Genomic DNA, 22,729 nt, shown 5'->3' with positions numbered 1-22,729 from the left:
CCATGTCCTCCTTCTCTGGAGCCCAGAGCCCCGCCTAGTTCCAAGTCCTGTTTTCTCTGTATGCCCCGCCCCTTCTGAGGATCTGGCAGTAGTGCAACATGAGAAGGGGTGGCCATAGGTGGCTAGTCAGGCTAGGGGGCTCTGTCTGATGGACTCTGGCTTCCAGGAGAATGAGATAAACCTTGAGAAAAGGACTGAGATGAGCAGCTGTGGCACTCCCTTCAGGGGAGAGGAAGGAGGTGGAAATCAGAGACCCTCTGGGCAGGATGGTCCCTGGCTCCACCCCTTGTATCTTACATTGAGTGGAAGAGTTTGATAACAGAGAAGTGGAAGACCCGTCCAATTGGCGGGTGGGTTGAGGGGAGGAAGGCATCAAGGAAAACTTCCCGGAGGAGGGGCTGATTATTCCCATTCTGAGAACAGGTAGATCTTGGATGGAACTGGAGGGAAGGATGGTTCCTAGGACTGGTCCCATGCCCCACTCCTCACCCCCCACAAGGCCCCTGCAGCACCCAGGCCCTGTGTGCATCCTCTCCTTCCCTCTGGTCCCAGGAATACCGAGTCATGAGGGAGATCCTGCTGCTCCAGGTGGCTGCAAAGAATTACAACCTAAGCCCGAGAAGCAATTTGGGGCCTGGTTCCAGGACATGGAGCTGCTCAACGAGAATGAGAGGTGAGGCCGGGCAGGAGTTGGGTGAGGGCAGGGGTGGACTCTCCCTGTTGGCCAGTCCAGAGAGCCTGTCTCCGTGGCCCCCTGGTCAGCCCCAGGCCTTATTGCATGGGGACCTCTGGGACACCCAGACTCCAGCTGCTGGGCAGGCCAGTGGGGGGACACCTGAGGTGTGGATCCAGGTAGGCTCACAGGTGCCTCTCTGTCCTGTAGCTACAACCTGTCCTGCCAGCTGGAGCCCCAGACCTAACCAGGCCTGCAGAATACTCAAGGCCAAGAACAACCTGCCATCATCAAGTTCAGGGGTGAGAGAGTGTCTGGGTCGGGGTGACTGACTCCTAGGTGTTCAGTAAGGCTTCGGGTTAAGCTTGGCCTTGGGGAGTCAGACAGCTGGCACTGGGATCCCAGCTCCACTACTGAGCAGTCCTGTGACTGGGGTGACTCTCTTCAGCTTCCTGAGACTCCGTTTCCTCCTCTGTGAAATAAGTGATACTAAATGATCGCTCACGTGGCAGGGACAAATGGGGTACTGGTGGCTGATAGCACTGAGCACAGAGTCTGGAGCACCCAGTGCAGTGGGGACAGGGTAGGGGGCCATGATTCTGAGGGAGGACCCCCAAGATAATCTGACTCTTCTACTCAACCCCCAGACCCCAACACTGAGCTCCGTACCAGTGGCCGATCACACACCATCCTCAGCAGCGGGGACACAGCTGAGATGCTTGTGATGCACCGGGCCAGCTCCTCCCACTTGATGGGAAGGAGAGCATTGTAAGCTGATTTCTGGGGTCCCCTGAAGCCCAAGAGAGAAGGGACGACCCCATCCCAGCGCCCTGACATCTCTACCCCAGCACCTACTCACCCATTGGGGAGGGACAGTGGTTATTTGTTGTAAATAATAAATGCCATATTTGAATATTATATTAAAGTCTTGTTCCCTTACGGCCTCGGAGTTGTGGTGTGGTTCTCTTTCTTTCTGTAGGCATGTAAGTGAGACACAGACTCTCACATTTCTCCTTGAACCAAGAACTCTTCCGGGTCATCAGCTTATTGTATGTGGGAGAAGGGAGAATGGCCAGCCCCATCCCTGGCTAGTGGGGACACTCCCAAGTCCCCCTAACTCAGAGGACAAGTTCATTTCAGTATCATTCAGCGGCTCCAGGTGCAGACAAGATCCCCTGCCCGTTCTCTTGGGATTTAAAGGTTGAAGGTACTTTCACAGGCAGAGCAACAACCTCTGAAATATGAGTGTCTTTAAAACCGCACTACCCAGGACCATGTGGTGCCACAGGCAGGGTCTGCCTTTCTACATTCTGGAGGAACAGGGAATGTTTTCTGCTTCTCTTGTTGAGGTTTCTTTTGACCAAATTTTAGGATCTTGTAGTGTTCTAGTACAATCTCTGGATTTGCATCAGCTCCAAGTGGGGAAAACAATGTAAAAACATCAAAAAGTGCATGTGGAGAGGACAAGGCCTGAGAAAGGTCATTTGCAAATGCACTAAAGGCAGGAAGGACTTTCCTTCCTGAGGCCCCTCTAGGGCCTCTGTGTTCACCCCTGACAGATTTGAATCCTACTGGGATCCTTGTCCAGGACTCTGAATTCCTTTTCCTGTTTGTTTTGTATCCAAGGGGAAAGATTTGTGATACAGCTTTAAGGCTACCACTGGGCCTCATTCCACAAACATGACTGTTCTCTGTGAACTAGGATTTTCAGCACCCTTGCCTTCCTTATGCACTTGACTTTAGGGCAGAAATTCCCTAGGAGGCCCCCAGCCTCTCTCTCAGTTTCATCCTGGCTCCTCCTCCTTGCCTTGCCTGATGGATCCCGGGTGATCTCTGCTTTGAAAGGATAAGAGACCATAATCCTGGCCAGTGAGTGACCCCACACTCTCCCTTGCTGTCCAGGGTGACTTCTGAGCCCATGTTATTCTGAGGTCCACGGTCTTGGACAACCCTCCAGTTTACGCAGTCAGTGTTGGTGTTACCAACTCGTCCAAATGGGGCAATTGGGCCCGAGCCATTAAAGTGTGTCACCCCTGGGTGGTTGTGTTTTTTTCCCCAGTCTTGTGCTATGGTTACATCACAACCACCTGTTGGGATTTGAACCCAGTTTGGAGCTTTGAAAGATGAGGCATGACAGGGGTGTGTGGGGGGTTCAGCAGGGAATGCCAAGGAACTGATGATCCATGAACATGCATGAACACAACCTTATCAATTAAAATACAGAAATGTTTCCCATCTGGTGGTGAACAGACACTGCTCTGAGCTCACACCGAGAACCCACCCCATGACTAGGAGTTTTCAAAGGGTTACCACATGGCATTTTGAACTTCATCTCTTGGGAACACCCTGTAAGACAAGGGCCAGATGAATCACTTGGCACTTGTGAGTTATCTTCTCCTTTCTGATGACTGCAAGTGTCACCCAGACACACAGGCTGGACTCTGCCAGGGAAGCCTTCTCAGGACAGCCAGAAGCTGAAGATGAATCTTGGTTCCCGGCATCCCAGGCCCTTCCTGACACAACACAGCCATCCTGGAAAGTGATTTGGTAATGGAAAGACTGGGAAGGCTGTACTTTCCCTCGAAAGAGAAAGAGAAGTGCCAACAGCGAAAGCTTGATCCCTCAAATAGACAATTAAATCCCAACAAGCAGTGGGTTCTTGTCAGATTACTGATGCTGAAAAGGTCTCTTTTGATAATAGCTCGATCCCCCAACTGCCATTTCCATCTTCATGAATCCAATTTGCAGCACATATGGATCCAAAAAACTGAGGGAAATCTGGTATTTCCTTAGGTCCAACTCTGAATTAGCATGCGACAAAGAACATAAAAATGGAGACCTAGAAGTAAATATCTAATTTGAGAACATAGACATAAAAGTGCATTTGAAATAATATTTTGGAATATTACACAAAAAGAATAATCCACTTTAAGTAGGTTTTACTGTGACTGTGAGGGGAAAAACTGAGTCATCCTGTGAGGCTGATAACTCGCTGCTGAATTTAAAGTACAAATAAATAATGTACATAGTAAAAGAAAATGAGAGAATGGCATGAAAAAGGAAGATCTCCTTGTTTTCCTCACGTGAAACCCAACCTCTCACCTCAGAAAGAAACTGCTGTCTATATTTTCTATGTCATGCAATGGCGTTTAATAAAAGAAAAGTATTGGTATGTTTTAAAGTTTCAAGAACTCAAAGCATGGAAACATTAGGGACGCTGCCAAGAGACCTCAAGGAGATGCCTGTTCCATTTCATCTACTGTCAGGACATCCGTCTTGGCCCCCCACTTTCTCTGCCTCGCTAGTAAGTCTGTCCGCCATCAGTATTATCATCATTCTCTCTCCTGTGCTCTTCACTGCCCTTTCCTCCTTCCTGATACCTTCCTCAGTCACCAGAAATTGTTGGTAGTGGAGCTGTGGAGTGCCCAGATCAGCTCCTGGAGTCATCCATGCCAAATCTGAAGACCGGCAGGAGTGGGCATGGGACCTGGAGTGCAGACCACCTGCAAGCACACCTGGCAGGGATTCACCTGTGTGACTAGGTGCAAGTTTTTGCAACGCTTTGGCAAGATTGAAAGGACTTACCCGTTGTCCTGCACTGCTGCAGGCCTGGAGACCTTGTGGTCTCTCGGGCCAGCAGACCTGGTGGGGCTGGTCCAAGGTGTCCTCCCAGAGACCCGTCATTGCCAGGATGGGATGGGATTCTAGTAAACGGCCTCTTGAATATGTCACTGGGCATCCTCGAAGGGATGAAGGTGCTTAAACCAGGCTTTGGTTTGGACTGGTTCCCATAGTCACGCCGCTTCCTCTGTGAAGATGTGACTATCATCCTTCTTTTCCTTTTACCCTACAAAAGTAAATCATGAAATTGGGTCAAATGATAAAGGAAGCCTGCCTTTTTAGGACAATTATCCTGGCTGTTTTGTACTTCCACCCTCCCTCTATCCTCCGGGGATAGATCTGACCTGTGTCCTGGGATGTCATCAGGCAGATTTGCATCAAGAACAGAAAGCTCAAGGTCAAAACTCAAGGCTCCTCCAGATCATTTCTCCCCCTCCATCCTGTTAACACCCCCTTCTTGTTTGAGTGTGATTCTATTCTCTTCTTGTCCTTGCCACTCTCAACTGCACAAGTCCTGGCACTCCCTCTCAGAACAGTCGGTCCCCAGTCTTTTACTAAATCCCAAATCCTACCATTTCTGTGTTTTCTCACTACTCATTTGCTTGATCCATTGACCACTTGGTGTTCATAGCTCCTTTAGAAGTTAAATCAATAGTGACATTATCAACCACTCCCTGTTAGCGACTTACTCCCATATCCCAGATGTTCACATAATCCAAATGGTTATGTTCAAAAGTAAATATTTCAGAAAACATTCACCCACACAAATTCCTGATCTCTAATATTTTTATTCAAACATATAAGGTAGATACCTGTCCCTCAAGATCAGAAGTAATGCCAGATCACCGATCCTCACCTTAATTTCCTCCTACACCTATCAACCCTAGATTCCATGGACTATGATCTCAATAATTTCCTTGGAATAATAAAAAATTCATTACCACTCATTTATGTTGTAAACCTCCAAACCCAGAAGATCCTGATTATCTGCCATGCCATAGCTGCTGCTGGTCTTACAACAAGCTGAAGAAAAAGCACGAACCATGATCTTTCGGTACCACTGTAATTACAAAACCATCTGCATCAACTGGGAAGCACCCATAATGCCTGGAAATTTTGTTCTCTTTTTTTTGTGTTGGCTCAATAGCGAAAAGAGAAATCAATTTTAAAAATGGGCAAGGGACCCGAATAGACTTTTTCCAACGAAGACATACAAGTGGCCAACAGGTGTATGAAAAGGTGTTCGGCATCACTAATCAGGGAATGCAAATCAAAACCACTATGAGCTATCACTTCACACCTGTTAAGATGGCGATTATAAAAAAAAACTAAAGATGGCAAATGTTGGTGAGGATGTGGAGAAAAAGAACCCTTGTGGGAATGTAAACTAGTACAGCCATTATGGAAAACAGTATGGAGGTTCCTCCAAAAATGAAAACTAGCATATGATCCAACAATCCCACTTCTGGTATATACCCACAGAAACTGAAATCGGGGTCTCAAAGAGATACCTGCACTCTAATGTTCATTGCAGCTAATTCACAATAGCCAAGATACTGAAGTAACCTAAATGTCACTGATGGATGAATGGATAAAGAAATGGAATATTAGTCAACCTTGAAAAAAGAAGGAATTCCTGTCATTTTTGACAACATGGATGGACCTAGAAGACATTATGCTAAGTGAAATAAGGCACACAGAGAAAGGCAAATACTCGCTTATATGTGGAATCTAAAATAGTCAAACTCATACAAGCAGAGGTTGGACTGGTGGTTGCCAGCGGCTGGGGGGATGGAGAAATGGGGAGCTGATGGTCAAAGGATACAAAGTTTCAGTTATTAAGATAAATAAGTTCTGGAGATCTAGGATACGGCATAGTGCCTACAGGTGACAATACTGTATTGCATATGTCCCATTTGCTAATAGAGTAGATATTATGTTGTGTTCTTACCACAGAATAATAGTACAAAAGGAGGTGAGTGAAAACTTTGGGAGGGGATGGATATGTTTGTGGCCTTGATGGTGGTGACAGTCTCAAGGGTGTATACTTATGTCCAAATTCATTAAGCTGTATAAGGAAAAGTATGACATCATCATTGATTCTGCTGCACCTTGAAACACGCCATGTCCTCGTCACAAGAGAAAAAATTTGTAACTATGTATGGGGACGGATGTTAACTGGACTTATTGTGGTGATCATTTCAGCATATATACAAACATTGAATCATTATGTTGTACCCCTGAAACTAATATAATGTTGTATGTCAACTTTACCTCAATTAAAAAAACACAACAGACAAAACCATTTGAGGGCTAACCCCGTGGCTTAGCGGTTGAGTGCGCATGCTCCGCTGCTGGCGGCCTGGGTTCGGATCCCGGGCGAGGACCGATGCACCACTTCTCTGGCCATGCTGAGGCCGTGTCCCATATACAGCAACTAGAAGGATGTGCAACTATGACATAGAACTATCTACTGTGGCTTTGGGGGAAAAAAAAAAGGAGGAGGATTGGCAATAGATGTTAGCTCAGAGCCCGTCTTCCTCAGCAAAAAGAGGACGATTAGCATGGATGTTAGCTCAGGGCTGATCTTCCTCACAAAAAAAAAAAAGAAAGAAAGAAAAAAACCATTTGAATATTGTAAACGAGTTCAGTGAATCCCTGAAACTGCCGCATTCCCATATGAGAGTTACAGGAAGCAGAGAGGTTGAAGTAAGTTGGAAGAGAGTTGTACAAAACAGTATTAAAATTAAAATCATTTAAGTTGCTATCAGCTCCTTTGGCAAAGTTCTGTGAGCACTGATCTTTCACATTTTTCCTGGAAAAGCATACCTTCAGATCCAACCCATAATAGTTTCATCATTTGCTCTAATAAGAAAATTTCAACTTAATAAATAAAAGCAAAAGCATCCCTTATTTATGCATAAAGTTAGTGAACTTTACAGAGAAAAGAGCATATTAGCACAATCTCAATAAAGGAAACAGAAGAACTGAATGATGATTGAGTCTCATTCAAGTTTATCTTTGAAAGCCAGTAAAACCGGCTTATCTTTTCAAGGATGTGTGTAGAGCTGTCAGCCTTGGAACATAGAAATAGTATCCTCCTCTGGAGCAGAGGGCAGGATTGCTTACTGCCCAGTATAATAAAAATAACACACTCCTCTGAGGCAAACATCAGCAGACTTCCTGCCCGTTATCAAAGATTTGAGTTCCTTAAGCTCTGAGTTCTTGCAACCCTCTGTGTCTCACCTGGTCCACTGTGTATCACCCTGTAGGAAGTGGGATTTAGTGAACTGGTGCAAATGCTGATACTCTGGCCACTGCTCTTACTGTGTCATTAAGTCCTTTTTCTGTGACCCATGGGTCTCGTGTCTTTTGTCAGCATCTGTAAGACCATGGTAGGCTAACTTATTGGTTTGCAAGTATGGTAAAATATCAGACCTTTCACAGTTCCTGACAAGCCCTTAAAGTAACTAGTAGTCTTAGGAACAGAGAGCTATCCAGAACATTATGCATGGATGGTCTTCATAGAAGACTTCATAAGTCTCCGAAACTTCAGTAAGTCTCTCTGACATCTTTTATTTCTACCCCAAGTAGAAGGAGAGGCACAAAGCTATTACAGACCTAGGGCTTGTGCAAGCCACCTGGAGACCTAGTGACCAGAAGCTTCCCATGGGGAACAAAGACAGATGGGCATATTTCCAAAATGGACACATGTGCCTCCCGGTCATCAAAAAGACAGTACATTATCTTAATTTATGATGATTTCATTCATTAAAATCTTGTGATGGGCCAAAGATACAGTTCTAAGAGGAGTGAGGCACATGGCAGTTGTAAGCAGATTAACACATTTGGTGAATATCAAACTCTGAACTAAACTTAGTGTTCTAATCAATTAAAAGGTACAACAAACTTAATTAGGTCAATTAAATGATATTTAATGGTATACCTGATTATTACTTTGCAATAATGAACAAGCAGCTCATATAAATAACCATAATTTGTCTTTAAAATATGATAGTCAGGACTGTTTGAGATAAGCTGGAGAGAAGGAAGGGGAGAAATAGATAAAAGTTAGTTGCTCTGAAGCCACTCTCAAGACCCCTGGATCTACATGTAACCCAGGAGATCGAGGCAGATGGCTGTGTGCCTAGATCCTCCTGCACTGTGGTTCTCAGGGATGTCACGGGACAGAAGCAGCTTCCTGAATCATGTTTACACGTCCAAGTGTACAATACCCCTGACCATGGTGATGAACCACCATTCTATCATCACTTACACCCCTCTAATTAACAATTAGATTTCAGAATCATTGTATCATTACATGATAATTTATTCCTCAAACCTGTAGGATGCCGAGCTAAAAGAAAATCAAATTTCAATGGCTTCTTTTCTTTGAGGGACCAAGATGTTCTTTCACACTTGGAATCCGGATTAGAGGATAAATCCATCAAGTCAATGGAAACAACTTAAGAAATGGACAGAGGGATATTTCATTCATATGTACACAGTTTGCACTGTGGCAAAAGTAGAGTTATATTTTTAAAAATTAGAATTTTTTGAAATTTTATAGATATTAAAGACTTTGTTCTGCTTATACTCTCTTTGGTTTACCAAATCAAGCTCACTCTTTAACAGGCATTTCTACCATTGAGTGCCAATAAAGGCAGCTTTTTAAAATTCTTATTTTTCCCAGGTCAAAGACCAAAGGCAGAGGTCGTTGAGAGGTCAAGTCTAATCTACCTACGGATGTGGCAGCCTTAACTATGGATGTTCAAGCCAGACCTTGCCAGCAGAGCCACATCTCATCACCCACAGGTGAATTTTTACTAGTAAACACAGAGACTTGAGGATATCAAAGGAAATTCTTTATTAAGAATCAAAGTTATAGATTCCTATCTTGGGTTCATTACTTTGAATTCTTGACCCAAATCATATATATCGATTAGAACATGTTCAAGTCTATGATCTGTAGAAGATGCAGCCTACAGCTGAAGAGAAACAGATACAACACCAATATCTTATCCTCTCTGAAGCCCAACTGAGAGCCCCTGGAGTCAGAAGTTTTCAAGACAAGAAAAAGTCATCCTTCTTCTGAACAGAGAGAGTAGAGGCTAGTCAAACATTCAACTTTAAATTGTTAACATGACTTGTTAGAATGTGATGGAGCAAGCATAATACCTTCTAAGTTTCATGATTTTTCTCCAGAATACTGAGATGGATGACCTCGAAGCCCAGTTTCCCCATAAATGTCTTTATTCAGTGATAAAATTAATTTCCCTATAAATTAATTCCCATAAAAATGTTGAAAATATCATAGTCTCTGACTAAAAGGAAACAAAAATAATTGAGCAGTTGAATAGCAGTGTAATAAACTCCATACAAGGATCTTACTGCAGCATTATGTATAATAATGAAACTGGGTGTAATCCCAACTCTACCAAAGAAGAAATAAACAGATCATGGTATTCCTGTTCTTTGGAATACCTCTAAAACATCTAAAAAGCTAAGTTAGAGTGACGTGAACTGATAAGGAGAGACGTCTATGATATATGGTTTGAGAAATAGCAAATTGCAAAACGATGTAGTTATGTAATTTACGTTAAAAAAAACTTTGTGTATTTACAAATTCATAGGAAATGTCCAGAAGAATAAGCCGCAACCTCTTAACAATAGTTCCTTCTGACTAGAGGAATGAGTTTGCAGGGAAGAGGATGGAAGGGGAACGTTTCACTTTACTTTACATAGATCTGTGTAATTTGACTTTTTTTTACAGTATGTATTTCTTTCATAATTAGAAAAGCGTGTGATGTGATTGTTTGGTGCAGGGCAACAGTATTAAGTTCACCAGTCTCTGTACTGTATGTTACTGCACAGCATGGACTGTAGGAGAAAGCCCAGGGGAGCAATGAAGACAAAGAAGACATGACACCTACAAAAAGTTGGTGGAGTATTTCCACATAACAAACCTTCCAGGTGAATGACGGTCAGTATCTTCCACTGCTCCAGCTCTCGAAATAAACCTAGAACCTGCCCAGGGTAAGCCTGAGGACCATGCCCCACTAGTGCACTCCCCAGCCAGGGCCTGTTTGTGCAGGGTGACTTCCATCAAGCAGACAATGGACTCAGGATGGGGCGTGTGCCTTCGGGGAGGCTGGCAGAGAGGCACAAAGTGGAACACCAGCTAAGTGCACACACTTGAGAGGCGGAGTTCCAGGTGGAGACTCAAAATGTACCAAGAAACTGTGTGAACTGAAGGAAGCTCCTAGACCTCTCGGAACCTCAGTGTCCTCCCCTGTAAAATGGGTGTCACAGACCTACTTCACAGAGCTGTTGCGGAAGATACATAAAAGTGTCCGTGACAGCCAGTGTCCACATTATTAACAAAGTCATATCCGACTTCAAAATAATCTATGAAAAGAATAGTGTTGATGAGACCAAAGATGAGATGCCCAGCTTCGTAAGCAGCCCCAGCAGCATGAGAATGAGAGGAGCTCTGCATAAGCAGGGTTCTTCACAGCTCCACTGGAGAGGATGAACGCAGGCTACAACAGTATAAGTGGGTGTTGTGTAGTGACTCGTTTAGAGATCATGGGTCCCTAAAGACACTGTCAAATACAGTTACACACAGTAGCTCCTAGGAAACAACTACAAAGAAATCAATGCAACAGATAGGAATGGGAAGGGGCCGAGCAGAGGAGGGTCAGAGCCACAAAATATGATGGAAGACACTGAACCACGACAAGCACCCAGCTGTCAACAGCTGCTGTGGTTGCAGCAGGAGATCAAACGTCTGAGGCAGCCATTGTGGGGACTGCTGGGAGCACAGTGGTCACTGCGGCCACACCCAACAGCAGTACATTGGAGCACACAGACCCCGAGACTTTCCTCTCCATTAATCCTGGTTTGAAGATGATGAATGTTCTCACGTTACAGTCTCCTTCCAACCCTTGTGGATGAGTGTCATCAGAAACCCCTGAAGAGGGCACAGGCCACAGTAGGATGGAACACTGGGGGCTGGGGGAGCGGTGCTGCACCTGACCACAGGGACTATCACCCCGGCCTGTTGAACACGAGAGAAGAACCCGAGGTGTGGTCTAACTAGAATTCCCTGTCTTTCCACATTCAGAGACACTACAGTTTCTCATCCTTTCTCTACAAAAATGTTAAAGAATTCGTGTGTCATTAATTCATAAAGAAGCAAATTCTTGTCAAAGTGACAGGGTCCAGTTTCCATGACCAGGTTTGTCACTTGTTTTGATAATATCCCACATTCAGGAATCGGAAATGTAACCTATTGGGCTGTGTAATATAAACAAGGACTTTTCTTCATGTAGATCAAAGCCTAGATTTTTAGGGACGACATAAATCATGAAAGCTGCTAATCATTCCTCCACAGGTTTCAATAAGATTTTTAAGTTAATTTACCAATCTCAGGAAAAGAGAATTTGGCAATTCAAGTTTTTTGTTTCTGCATTCAAGTGTACAGTACAGGGAAGAGAATGAGCAGAAAAAAATTAACAGGAAGGTCTTGCTTGCATTTAATCTTTTGCAAATAAGCAGGATATTTTATGTTCTGTTCCTTTCACTACTCTAATCAATTTTTAAAGAATACAGTACATCTGACTATCCCTAGGCATGTTTATCTGGGATCTTTGCTGGAATACAAAGCAGAGATGTTAAAGTTGATGGGTTTCAAATGCTGCCCAAGTGCTCTCTACTTTGAACATCCCTCTCCCAAAGCTGGACCACCGTTCTCTTCCTGAGGGATCAGAGTCGCCACCCGTGTCCCTGAGAGACTTGCCGGCCACTCAGGCCTGAGCTGAGATTAGGCGATCAATCTAAAGGGCAAAATGCTTAAGCTATTCTCATTCTAAGGATGCTGTTTCGGAGGCCTCTGCACTGGAATGGGTTGGTGAAAACGGCCTACTAGATACTTGCCTGGGAATTGGGTGGTTCTCCTCTGCTCTTAGCAGATCCTGGGGAAACCAATGATTAACCTCACAGATACCTCAACTTCCACATCTGCAAAAAGGCAAGCAGCAGCCAAAGTTACCACCCTGCAAAGCTCTTAAGTTGTGCTTGCAAGAGGGGCTACAAGGGCGAATGTCTCCCAAAAGCTGATGAAATGATGGCTCTTTGGCAGGAGAAGGCAGAGGGCAGCAGGCAAAGTGGAAAGTTTCTGGGATGTCAAACCAGTTCCCATAGCAGTTTAGAGAAGCACCTGGCCTTGGACTAGGTAGGAGGCTGTGGAAAGACCCACAGGCACACAGGTGGGAGGAGGAATCAAGCAATGGAGGGAGGCGGTGGGGAAGAGGCGCGAGTCTGGCTTCAATTTTGGACAAAAGCAGTTGCACGCTGCAGGTCCACGGCTGCCCGTGCAGCCGCCACACCCTCCTAATGCTGTGGTCCCTCTCGCCCCATCACATCCCTCTGGGACTCAGTCCACATGGAGTGGGTGAAGGACCAGAGTCCTGAGTCAATGTCAGTTTGGCCCTCAGCCAAGCTCACACCGCCCTGCTCCTCCCCCCAGGGCTAGGCACTGCCCCATGCCCAGAACATCCTTTGAATTGTAGTCCTGCAGCCCTGCAGGCTGCCGGCTGGGAGAGGTTAAGAAACAAAAGCTCCCAGCATGCACACCTAGGGGCCCCAAGTCCCGCCTTGTCCCTCTGCCCCTGGCCCCCCCACTCTGCTTCTCCATCCCACCCTCTACCCTGCCTCTTCTCTATACCACACTCACCCTCCATGCCCTGCCCCCCCCGGAGTATGCGCAGTGTGGTTGGGCTGCATCCCTGAGGCCGGTACTCAGGTAGGGGTGGGGCCCACCAGCCTGGCTGTTGCTGAGGTTGCTTGCAGCCCTTGTGGAAGCTCCCTGGCCAGTATTTGAAAAGTAAATTCAATATCTAAAATGGAAATACCGGGTGCCTGGGATCCTGGAATTTGGCTTTTCAAGGCCACCTGTCCCACAATCCCCTCCATCCCTCCAGGCTGCCATGATCCTCCCTCTGGACCCCGTTGTCAGGGTCGCTGCAGAGATCCTCCATTTGGGCCCCACCCACCTGAAGGGCCCATACCTTGGTCTGGCATCTTAGAAGGACTGCCCTGAGCCATGTCATAAAAAGGAGAAAACATCACAGTGGACAGCCCCAATTCCTGCATTATACAGACAGGAAACTCAGGTGAACTGGTACGTGACCCCTAAGCCACTTCAGGGGACTACACACATGCCCCTCCTCCGACGCTGCACACAGGCTTGTTCACTGGACTTCTTTATCCCAGTGTGGACCTCTTGGCCTAATTAACACAGGCAACAGCACTGAAACTTCCTGTTCGTCCTTCCCACAATGTTAGGCAAGTTTGTCTAGCAATGTAATATGCAATTTCTGCTCTACTATATGGCTGGCTCCTGGGAACCAGTTTTAATATCCCTTTTTAAATATACCCTGAGAATCACAAAATAATGAAGCAAAATAATTTGTTGCTGTGGGGGGTTATGGTGATAACTCTCTGAAGTCATTTTTCCATTTAGCTTCTCTGATTGACTCCAAGTACTATAGCACCACACGCTTCTCAGACTGGTGGATGCACAGCTCCACTTCTTTGCAGGGAGGATGCACAACAGCAGAATATCCGTGGCCCGACTTTCTGGAGCTTCAGTATTACCACAAGATTTGGAAGAAGACATGTTAGGTCATTTCCAAGGTAAGGAATTAAATACTTAAAACTAAGATGAGGTGGGAAAGTCATATGCCATTAATAATTGTCAGTAATCTGTGCCTGAAGTGTCAGACTTTCTCTGAGAAAGAACTCTGAGACCCTATTTCCCATTGTTTTAAATAGGTAAAATTAGAAGTCATAGCAAGTCTATCGAAAAATGCTACCCATTTCCTAAGTCACGATATGGCACCTAGACATAAGTTATGAACAGCATTGCTCCTCATTTTCTTCCTCATTCAACCCAGTCCCACAGGTCTTGAGTGCATGCTGTGAACACGGCACTATGCTAGGTGTCAAGGCCTTGGTGAGTATCATCGTGGGGATGGGGCTTGCTAGAGAAATGGCATCATAAAAACTCAAAGCCATGCCACTTGCCAAATTAAATGGAAAGACCCAGGAAGCCACACAAGGGTGAGGGCATTAATAGATACTTGGGAGTATGAAAATCTATCTGATGATGTCATGAGTGAACGTGTTCCACTTTAAAACAAAACACTGCTGTTAGTCTGAGATAATGAGTTAGTATCTTTGTGCAAATATGCAGGATTTAAAATGTTTATTGATGTATAACATGTGTACAGAAATATATGCAGAAGTCATCCATGTAAACCTCAAAGAATTATTACAAAGTGAACACACTTGTGTGACCAAGAAATAGCACCAGCTTCACTCAGGCCCCAACAATCCCTTTCTCCCTCCTTCCTCCCCAAAGATAACCAGTATCTTACCAGCGAACACTGTATATCAAGTTTGTCTTCTTACACAAGTGTTTTATTACAGAACAATTTAAACAACATACAAAATAAACAAAATAGCATAGTAGACCCGTCACCCAGCTTCAACAGCTACTAATCATCTGACATTTTTGTTTCATCCATGCTCCATTCCATTCCCACCTCACTTTATTATTCTTTTAGCCCTTTGTCTGTGTGTGTGTGTGTGTGGGGGGTAAGATGTACGCACACTGAAAGGCAGAAATATCAACCATACAGTTTTGGCAAATAAACATGCTCATATAACCTTCACCCCTTTAAGAATAAAATATTTCCAACACCCCCAGAAAAATCCTTCCTGTTCCTTCCCAGGCAAATTTTCCTTCCCCTGGAGCAACCACTGTTCTGGTTTTTTCACCATAGGTTCATCTTGGCTGAAATCATCCCACGTGTATTGTTTTCTGTCCAGCTTGCCTCCCTCGGCACGAGGTTGGTGACACTCACCCAGCACGTGTGTGTCAGCGTTTGCTCCTCGGCACGGCTGAGGGCATTCTGCTCTGTGGATGCCCTGCAGTGTGTTCATCTGCCTCCTGGGGACATGCAGGTCATCTGATGTGAACATTCTTGTATAAACGCTTTTTGTATGCTGTTTAATTCTTTTATTAGCATTTAAGTGACACACCTTTGCAGTTTTTAGTGGTTGATCCAGATTACAATATGCATCTTTAACATATCACAGCCTACCTAGACTTAATAGTGCACCAGTTTATTCAATGTAAAATATGGAAGCCTTGCTACAGAACAGTTGCATTTACCTCTGTCTGTTCTTTGTGCTATTGTTGTCATAAAATTTACATCTACCCATGTTATAAATCCCACAATACAGTGTTATAATTTTTGCTTTCAATAGTCATAAGTCTTTTAAAGAAATTAAGAGAAAAAAGTTAAGTATTTGGAGGGAGATGCTTTGAGGCTCTGCAAAGGTACTGTTTCTTCTTTAAGTTTCACCCACAGTTTTTGCATTCATCAGTCAGTCTTGCCCATAGTAATTATTACTGTGGTGTTCTAGTGGCGATTTTCTATTTCATGCTGTCCAGCCACATTTATTATTTGGAATTCTGTGAGGAAGATTCCCCCCCTCCCTCTCCCTTCCTTCTTCCTTTCTTTCTCTCTTTCTCTCATTCTTTTTTCCCCCTTTTTTTCTTTCTTTCTTCCTTTCTTATTTAATCTTTTTTTATATCAGTATAGACTCATGGATATTTATTTTACTCTCTGGGTAATAATCCAACGCTACCGTTATTTATTTTGTTGCTCACAGTTTTCTAGCTTGAGCCACTGGGATGTCTTTCAGATTGATTCCTTTTGACACATCTCATCATTTTCTGTGTTTTTTTAAAGCACTTTCCTACTTTCTGGCACTACAAGATGCTCCAGGCTCACCTTGTATTTTCCATGTCCAGCCCTAGAATCAGCCATTTCTCCAAGAAGACCTGGTTTTTTTTATTGGAGAATGATATTTAGAAACCAAGATCTGGGAGCTAGGTGTGCTCATTGATACTAGAGTGTCACTGCTTCTAGACCCACTCAGCAGAGCTTGGAAATGTATGTATGAATATAAACTCAGGTATACACATCTAACTATAGATCTTTCAATCTATCTATCTATTTGGATAGGTATATTAAAAGAGACATGGATTCATACTGATACTTCCAACTCCAATCCAGCACCACAGAATTTATTCCAGCATTGTAACCTTTTGTTTATTCGTCACTTCCTTCACCAACAGTGAGAAAATTAACTCCAGTTATCTACAATATATTTACTAATGTGTCAACTAGTTTCAGAATTACTTATCCATACCCTTATGAAAAACAAATTTACCAAGTAGAGTACAGTGTTTGTGTCTTGTACTTTAATTTTACAGTATCCCATCAAAACACTGTCTTCCAAAGTTACTTAGGCCAGGACCTTCCATCCCCAGCCCTTCAGTGTGGTTATGTCACATGCTTGTAATACAGTGAGATTCATTTCTCACTGCATTGCATCTGAGTTCCCCGGCATCCTGATTGATTTTTAAAATTTGCAGAGTAAAATTCACTCTATGCGGTGTACAGTTCTATGGGTTTTGACAACTTTATGGTTATGTATCCACTTGCACGGTACCACACAGTGCTGTTTCTTTCACTCCCAAAATTCTCCCATACTGTCTCTTTGTAGTCAACCCCTTCCCCTACTCCATCCCTTGGCAACCACTGATCATTTTCCATCCCTGTCATGCTGCCTTTTCTAGAAAGTCATATAAATGGAATCACATACTATATAGCCTTTTGAATCTGGCTTCCTTCACTTAGAGATATGCATCCAAGATTCATCCATGTTGTTGTGTGAATCAAGAGTTTACCCTTTTTATTGCCAAGTAGCATTCTAATGTACTGATGCACCACAGTTTCTTTCTCCATTCACCTGATGCAGGACATTTAGTTTGTTGCCAGCTTTTTGCAATTACGAATAAAATGGCTGTGAAGATTCATGCAAAGATTTTTGTTTAAATGTTAGTTTTCAATTTGCTTCAGTAAATCTCTAGGAGTGGGATATCTGAGTAATATAATAAGTGTATGTTTATCTTTATAAGAACCTGCTAAACTGTTTTCCGAATGCAACTATCATGTTGCATTCCCAGTTATAGTTGCTCCTAGTCCTCACCAGCGCTTGGTATTTGCAACTTTATTTTTTTATTTTAGCCATCTAATAGGTGTGCGGTATCTTATTGTGGCTTCTGCTTCCTTTTTGAAAGTGAGTTCTGCTAAATATAGAATCCTGTGTTGACTTTTGAGTTTTCTTTCTGCACTTGAGAGATGTCATTTTGTTGTTGATTTGTCTCTTTTGTTTTTGATAATATATCATCCATCATTCACATTATTTCTCCCTGTATGTAATGTCTTCCCCTGTATATATGTATTTCCCTGACTGCTTTCAAGATTTTCTTTTTATCTTTGGATTTTAGCAGCTTGTGCCTATGTATGGTTTTATTTTGTGGGTTTCCTGACATTCTTGGATCTAAAATTTTAGATTTTTCACCAAATTTTGGAAGTTTTATGCTATTACTTATTGATTTGCCTTTCTACCTCATTTAATTTTTTTGTCTCTCCCCTCTCTGATGCGGACTCACTCATCTCACAGGTCTTAAGGCTCTCTTCATTTTTCTTCAAAACTTTTACATTCTTTTCTTCAGACTGGATAATTTCTATTGCTCTATCTTCATGTTTATTTTACTGTTTCTAATCTACTGGTAAACTCAAAAATATTTTCTGTATTTCATCTTCCTATTTTGTTCTTTTTTGTAATTTCCATTTCTCTGCTGAGTTTCTACATCTGTTCATTCATTATGAGAATATTTTTCTTTACCACCATGATCATCTTTATAAAAGCTGCTTTCTCATCCTTGTCTGCTAATTGCAACACCTTGGGAATAGTTTCTACTCCCCGCTTTTGGTCGTATATGGATTATATTTTCCTATTTCTTCAAATCTTATGATTTTTTAAATTATGTACTGGAAACCATGGATGATAGTTATAGAGCCTCTGGATTCTATTGCATCCCTTTGAAGAGTGTTGTTATTTTTCTAGCAGGGTGTTAACTTGGCTTGACTGAAACTCCAATCCTATCTCTTTTACAATGGGCATAGCTGAAATCCTCATTCAGTTCTTCCATTTTCCAACTGCTGTTTTTACACTAGGCCATCTGGGGCCTACCCTGCATGTGTGTTGTTCAAAGATCTGCCAATTTGGTGTGTGGGGGGGGGCAGACTTTCATACACATTTTAAGATTTTCCTCTTTGTGGTTCCCTCCCTTCCAGAATTTCTCCCCTAACTTTCCAGCTACTCTGCCAGCCCCAAAATACATCCTCTAACATTACAAGCCATACTGTAGTTTTTGCCCTGTCTGGGCCACGTATAGATTTTAAAATGCTTTGAGGCAAAGACTCAAGCTTGCAAATATCTCCTGGTAAAATTCCCATGATTTAAGGGAAGACTCCCCCTCCGTTCTGCTTGCCTTTGGAAGAGATTTATGCATACATACATATACACATTTATTATATGTGTATTACATATAGATACATGATTCTATATAAATATATATAATATTTCATGCAGATTTTATCATTGTTATCTGTGAGAGTGTTAGTTCAACAAGCTACTCCACTACTACTGGAAGCTAGACCTCGGTTTTGTTACTTTTTTGCATTTTATATAAATGGAATTATAAAATATATAGCCTTTTGAATATAATTTCTTTTATGCAACATTATGGTTGTGATATTCATCCATGCTATTGCATGTAGCTAGTGTTTGTTCGTTTGTTGAAAATAATTAATGTTGTTAAATGGTCATAAAATATGCATAACATGAAATTGACCACTTTATCCATTTTTAAGTGTACAGTTTAGTGACATTCAGTACATTCACGTTATTGTGTAGTGATAACCTTCAACCATCCACAGATCTATTTTCACCTTGCACTGAAACTCTGTGCCCATTAAGCAACAACTCCCTGTTGTCCCTCCCTCTTGCCCCTGGGAACCACCATTCTCCTTTCTATTCCTATGAATTTGACTACTCTAAGTAGCTTATATGAGTGGAATCATACAGTATTTTTCCTTTTGTGTCTGGTTTTACTTCACTTAGCATAAAGTCCTCAAGGTTCATCCATGTCATAGCATGTGTCAGAATTCCTTCCTTTTTAAGGGTGAATGGTATTCCACTGTGTTTTACACCACAGTTTTTTTGTCAATTCATCTGTTTATGGACACCTGGCCTGCTTCCAGCTTCTGCTTATTTTGAATAACGCTGTTAAGATCACGGGTGTACGTATATGTCTTTATATATGCCTTCAGTTCTTTTGGGTTTATACCCATATATGGTGTTCTGAGATTCATTTTTTCACATGTAGGAGGGTTCCCCACACCTCCAACAAGCAATTCTTGGAATGCCAGCTGGTTGTCAGATAATTCAACTCAATTTGATGCTGTCAACCCAGAGATACATCCGATTCCACAGGTTGAGGGCTCAGTCCTATAAGAATGCACACCCACCCACCTCACCTCAACATCAGATGCCAGTTACAAGCCCAGGCTGTTACCTGTACTTCTGACTGAGTGACTGTAAACCAGAGATTCCCACAACCTCTTCCTTGGGTTTGATTAATTTGCTAGAGTGGCTCACAAAACTCAGAGAAACATTTACTAGATCACCAGTTTATTATAAAAAGATATAACTCAAGAACAGCCTGATGGAAGTGGCGCATAGGGAAAGGTATGTGAGAAGGGACACAGAGCTTTCATGCCATCTCCAGGTGCACCACTCTCCAGGAACTCCTTGTCATTGGCAACCTGGAAGCTCTCTGAAGCTCATTCTATTGGGATTTTTATGGAGGCTCCCTCACGTAGGCATGATCAATTATTAACTCAGTTTCTAGCCCCTCTCCCCTCTCTGGAGGATAAGGGGTAGGACTAAAAATTCCTAGCTTCTAATCGGGGCTTGGTCTTTCTGGTGACCAGCCCCCATCCAGGAGCCATCCAGAAGCTCACCCAGAGTTGCCTCAATAGAACAAATGATTCTCCTAGTGTTCTTATCACTTAGGAAATTACAAGGGTTTTAGGAGCTCTGTGCCAGGAACTAGAGGCAGAGACCAATAAATATATTTTCTATTATTTCAGAACCCATAAGTGGAATTGCTAGATCATATGGTAGTTTTATTTTTAATTTTTGAAGGAACTGCCATACTGTTTTCCACAGTTTTATATTCTCACCATCAGAGCACAAGGGTTCCAATTTCTCAACATTCTTGCCAACACGTTATTTTCTGATTTTGTGATAGTAACTATCCTAATGGGTGTGAAGATGTATCTCATTGTGGTTTTATTTTGCATTTTCCTGATACTTAGAGATGTTGAGCATCTTTTCACGTGTACTGGCTATTTTTTATCTTCTTTGGAGAAATGTCTATTCAAGTCTTTTGTGCATGTTTAAATTGGGTTGTTTTTTATATTATTGAGTTGTGGGAGTTCTTTATATATTATAGTATTAATCCCTTATCAGATATGTGATTTGCAAATATTTTCAACCATTCTGTGGGTTGCCTTTTTACTTTGTTAATAGTATCTTGTGATACAGAAAACTTTTGCATTTTGATGAAGTCCAATTTGTTGTTTTTTTGTTGTTGCTTATGTCTTTTGTGTCATATTAAAGAAATCATTGTTGGCAATGGCATTTGGACCCAATGACACACAGCTTTTACCCTGTGTTTTCTTCTAAGGATTTTATAGCTTCAACTCTAACATTAGATCTTTGATCCATTTTGAGTTAATTTTTGTATATGGTGTAAGGTAAGTGTCCAATCTCATCCTTTTGCATGTGATCATCTAGTTTTCCCAGCACTATTTGTTGAAAGACTTATCCTTTCTCCAATGAGGGGTCTTTGCACCTTTGTCAAAAATCATTTGCCCATATATGCAAAGGTTTATTTCTGGGCTCTCTATGCTATTTCATTAGTCTATTGTGTGTATTTATGCCAGTACCACACTGTTTTGATTACTCTGTAGTAAGTTTTGAAATCAGGAAGTGTGACTTCTCTAACTTTGTTCTTCTTTTTCTACATTGCTTTGGCTATTTAGGGTCCCTTGAGAGTCCATATGAATTTTAGGATAGATTTTTTTATTTTTGCAAAAAACATCATTGGAATTTTTGCCTCCTTGAGTAAGTTGATTCTTAAGTATTTTACTCTTTTTGATGATATTGTAAATAAAAATGTAAAGTTTGTAAATTTCTTTTTCAGATTACTTATTATTAATGTATAGAACAACTAATTTTTGCATGTTGATTTTGTGTCCCACTACTCTGCAGAATTTATCAGTTCTAACAATTTTTTTGTGGAATTTTTAGGGGTTTCAACATATAAGATATTATTTGTAAACAAATATAATATTACTTCTTCCTTTCCAATTTGGATGCTATTGATTTCTTTTTCTTGCCTAATTGCTTTGGCTGGAACATCTAACACCATGTTGAATAGAAGTGGTGACAGTGGGCATTCTTGCCTTTTTCCTGATCTTAGAAAAATAGCTTTCAGTCTTTCACCCTTGAATACGATGTTCTGTGTGTATTTCTATATATGGCTTTTATTATGTTGAAGTAGCTTCCTTTTACTCTGAGAGTTTTCTAGTGTTTTTAACATGAAAACATGTTTAGTTTTGTCAAGTCTTTTTCTGCATCCATTGAGATGATCATGTTTTTTTTCTTCATTCTGTTAATGTGGTTTATTACATTGATTCATTTTCATATATTGAAACATCCTTGTATTCCAGGAATAAATCCCACTTAAAAATGATGTATAATCCTTTTAATATGCTGCTGAATTTGGTTAGTTATTATTTTATTGAGGATTTTTGTATCAATATTCATCAAAGATACTGACTTGTGGTTTTCTTTTCTCTTAGTGTCTTTGGCTTTCTTATCAGGGTAGTGCTAACCCCATAGGATGACTTTAGAAGTATTCTCTCCTCTTCATCTTTTTGAAAGAGTTTGAAAAGAATTGGTGGTAGTTAATTAAAAAAAGGCTTTGGGCCCACAAATAAATTCAGCATAAAATAAATAAAAATAAATATTTTTTTAAAATGTGAAAAAGACTTTTTCTTTAAAAAAATTAAAAATTAAGCAAGTACATCCCTTATTACTTTATTTCTAAAAGGTTTTTTAACCTAATAGTAAGCAGGACAAATCGTTAAAATTAAAATGACTCAAGTCTTAATTTTCTTCATTGCAAATTTTCTGACAGAAGTATATGATGCCATCATGTATGACATCTTTTATGAAAAAATGGTCATTTTTTGTAGTATTTGAGAATATTATGAATTTCCCCAGTGGCCTCTGACAATACTCTGATATGCAAAGTTATCTTTTCAACATTTATGTCTTATTATTGTCCTTACCAAATTAACAAACTGTCTC

The 22,729-nt window shown here is 41.9% G+C and overlaps 1 protein-coding gene across 1 annotated transcript in view; it reads left to right on the top strand.

Annotated features, from left to right (window-relative positions):
- The first annotated feature begins 222 nt into the window (after positions 1–222).
- The window catches only part of LOC131399813 (ral guanine nucleotide dissociation stimulator-like), a 128,186-nt gene continuing 105,679 nt past the window's right edge, over positions 223–22,729 (top strand). Inside the window, exon 1 of the transcript XR_009217240.1 lies at positions 223–239. The gene's annotated coding sequence lies outside the window, so the exon portion shown is untranslated. The remainder of the gene's footprint in view (positions 240–22,729) is intronic.

The sequence above is a fragment of the Diceros bicornis genome, chromosome 40, assembly GCF_020826845.1.
Source record: "Diceros bicornis minor isolate mBicDic1 chromosome 40, mDicBic1.mat.cur, whole genome shotgun sequence".
Classification (NCBI taxonomy): Eukaryota; Metazoa; Chordata; class Mammalia; order Perissodactyla; family Rhinocerotidae; genus Diceros; species Diceros bicornis.
This window is presented reverse-complemented; position numbering and strand designations above follow the sequence as displayed.